The 3,633-nt window shown below is 52.9% G+C and overlaps 1 non-coding gene across 1 annotated transcript; it reads left to right on the top strand.

The window, feature by feature from the left end:
- The first annotated feature begins 2,568 nt into the window (after positions 1-2,568).
- TRNAL-CAA (transfer RNA leucine (anticodon CAA)) lies at positions 2,569-2,640 on the top strand. Its single transcript has one exon. It is a non-coding gene; the product is annotated as a tRNA-Leu (tRNA).
- Positions 2,641-3,633: the final 993 nt, after the last annotated feature.

Raw genomic sequence — 3,633 nt, 5'->3', positions numbered from 1 at the left:
CGCTCTGCTAAAGTTATTTCAACACAATGTCTCAAACTACAGCCAGAGCCTGGTGCAATACGCCCTGCCCTCGCAGCAGAGTTGCGCAGTGGAAGCATGCCGGGCCGATAGTCCAGATGTCCGGGCTACGAGACACCGTTTTACTAACTCTTTAAAAACACAATAATGTCTCACACTACAGTCAGAGCCTGGAGCAGGATGCGACGTTCTCGCAGCAGAGTGGCGCAGTGGAAGCGTGCTGGGCCCATAACCCAGAGGTCCGTGGAATGAAACCACGCGCTGCTAAATTTACATAACACAATAATGTCTCAAAATACAGCCAGAGCCTGGTATAAAACGCCCAATCACCGCAGCAGAGTGGCGCAGTTGAAGCGTGCTGGGGCGAATAGCCAAAAGTCCGTGGGTCGAAACCATGCTCCGCTAAAGTTATTTCAACACAAAATGTCTCACACTACAGCCAGAGCCTCAAGCAGGACGCCCTCTCACCGCAGCAGAGTGGCACAGTGGTAGCGTGCTGGGCCCATAACCCAGAGGTCCGTGGATCGAAACCACGCTCTGCTAAAGTTGTTTCAACACAAAATGTCTCACAATACAGCCAGAGCCTCGAGCAAGACGGCCTCTCACCGCAGCAGAGTGGCGCAGTGGGAGCGTGCTGGGCCCATATCCCAGAGGTCCGTGGGTCGAAACCACGCTCTGCTAAAGTTATTTTAACACAATAATGTCTCACACTACAGGCAGAGCCTGGTGCAATACGCCCTGCCCTCGCAGCAGAGTAGCGCAGTGGATGCATGCCGGGCCAATAATCCAGATGTCCGGGCTACGAGACCTCGTTTTACTAACGTTTTTAAAACACAATAATGTCTCACACTACAGTCAGAGCCTGGAGCAAGACGCGACGTTCTCGCAGCAGAGTGGCGCAGTGGAAGCGTGCTGGGCCCATAACCCAGAGGTCCGTGGATCGAAACCACGCTCTGCCAAAGTTATATAACACAATAACGTCTCAAACTACAGCCAGAGCCTGGTGCAATACGCCCTGACCTCGCAGCAGAGCAGCGCAGTGGAAGCATCCCTTGCAAATAATCAAGATGTTCAGTCTACGAGACCGCGTTTTCCTAACGTTTTTAAAACACAATAATGTCTCACACTACAGTCAGAGCCTGGAGCAAGACGCGACGTTCTCGCAGCAGAGTGGCGCCGTTGAAGCGTGCTGGGCCCATAACCCAGAGGTCCGTGGATCGAATCCACGCTGTGCTAAAGTTATTTCAACACAAATTGTCTCACACTACAGCCAGAGCCTCGAGCAAGATGCGCTCTCACCGCAGCAGAGTGGGGCAGTGGAAACGTGCTGGGTCCATAACCCAGAGGTCTGTGGATCGAAACCACGCTCTGCTACGGTTATTTTAACACAATAATATCTCACACTACAGCCAGAGCCTGGTGCAATACGCCCTGACCTCGCAGCAGAGTAGCGCAGTGGAAGCATCCCGGGCCAATAATCCAGATGTTCGGTCTACGAGACCCCGTTTTCCTTACGTTTTTAAAACACAATAATGTCTCACATTACAGTCAGAGGCTGGAGCAAGACGCGACGTTCTCGCAGCAGAGTGGCGCAGTTGAAGCGTGCTGGGCCCATAACCCAGAGGTCCGTGGATCGAAACCACGCTCTGCTAAAGTTACTTTAACACAAAATGTCTCACAGCACAGGCAGAGCAGCTAGCAAGATGCGATCTCACAGCAGCAGAGTGGCGCAGTAGAAGCGTGCTGGGCCCATAACCCAGAGGTCCGTGGATCGAAACCCCGCTCTGCTAAAGTTATTTTAACACAATAATGTCTCGCACTACAGACAGAGCCTGGTGCAATACGCACTGCCCTCGCAGCAGAGTAGCGCAGTGGAAACATGCCGGGCCGATAATCCAGATGTCCGGCGGACGAGACCCCGTTTTACTAACGTTTTTAAGCACAATAATGTCTCACACTACAGTCAGAGCCTGGAGCAAGATGCGACGTTCTCGCAGCAGAGTGCCGCAGTGGAAGCGTGCTGGCCCCATAACCCAGAGGTCCGTGGATCGAAACCAGGCTCTGCTAAAGTTATTTCAACACAAAATGTCTCACACTACAGCCAGAGCCTCGAGCATGACGCTCTGTCAACGCAGCAGAGTGGCGCAGTGGATGCGTGCTGGGTTCATAACCCAGAGGTCCGTGGGTCGAAACCACGCCCTGCTAAAGTTATTTTAACACAATAATGTCTCACACTACAGCCAGAGCCTGGTGCAATACGCCCTGCCCTCGCAGCAGAGTAGCGCAGTGGAAGCATGCCGGGCCAATAATCCAGATGTCCGGGCTACGAGACCCCGTTTTACTAACGGTTTTTAAAACACAATAATGTCTCACACTACAGTCAGAGCCTGGAGCAAGACGAACTGCCCTCGCAGCAGAGTGGCTCAGTGGAGGCATGCTGGGCGCGTAACCCAGAGGTCCGGGGATCGAATCCACGCACTGCTAAATTTATTTCAACACAAAATGTCTCACACTACAGCCGGAGCCTCGAGCAAGACCCGCTCTTGCAGCAGCAGGGTGGCGCAGTGGAAGCGTGCTGGGCCCAAAACCCAGAAGTCCGTGGATCGAAACCACGCTCTGCTAAAATTTATTTTAACACAATAATGTCTCACTCTACAGCCAGAGCCTGGAGAAAGCAGAGCAGCCCTAGCAGCAGAGTGGCGCAGTTGAAGCGTTTTGGCCCAAAACCCAGAGGTCCGGGAATCGAATCCACGCTCTGCTAAAGTTATTTAAACAGCAAATGTCTCACACTACAGCCAGAGCCTCGAGCAAGACGCGCTCTCACAGCAGCAGAGTGGCGCATTGGGAGCGTGCTGGGGCCATAACCCAGAGGTCCGTGGATCGAAACCACGCTTTGCTAAAGTTATTTCAACGCAAAATGTCTCGCACTACAGCCAGAGCCTCGAGCAAGACGCGCTCTGACAGCAGCAGCGTGGCGCAGTGGAAGCGTGTTGGGCCCATAACCCAGAGGTCCGTGGATCGAAACCACGCTCTGCTAAAGTTAGTTCAACACAAAATGACTCGCACTACAGCCAGAGCCTCGAGCAAGACGCCCTGCACTCGCAGCAGAATAGCGCAGTAGAAGCATGCCTGACAAATAATCCAGATGTCCGGGGGACGAGACCCCGTTTTACTAACGTTTTTAAACACAATAATGTCTCACACTACAGTCAGAGCCTGGAGCAAGATGCGACGTTCTCGCAGCAGAGTGGCGCAGTGGAGGCGTGCTGGGCCCATAACCCAGAGGTCCGTGGAATGAAACCACGCTCTGCTAAAGTTACATAACACAATAACGTCTCAAACTACAGCCAGTGCCTGGTATAAGACGCCCAATCACCGCAGCAGATTGGCGCAGTGGAAGCGTGCTGGGCCCATAACCCAGAGGTCTATCGAAACCACGCTCTGCTAAAGTTGTTTCAACACAAAATGTTTCACACTACAACCAGAAACTCGAGCAAGACGCTCTCTAACCGCAGCAGAGTGGCGCAGTGGGAGCGTGCTGGGCCCATAACCCAGAGGTCCGTGGATCGAAACCACGCTCTGCTAAAGTTATTTTGACACAATAATGTCTCACAC

The sequence above is a fragment of the Anabrus simplex genome, chromosome 8, assembly GCF_040414725.1.
Source record: "Anabrus simplex isolate iqAnaSimp1 chromosome 8, ASM4041472v1, whole genome shotgun sequence".
In the NCBI taxonomy this organism is placed as follows: Eukaryota; Metazoa; Arthropoda; class Insecta; order Orthoptera; family Tettigoniidae; genus Anabrus; species Anabrus simplex.
The sequence above is the reverse complement of the archived record's forward strand: the minus strand, read 5'-3'. Positions and strand labels throughout refer to the sequence as shown.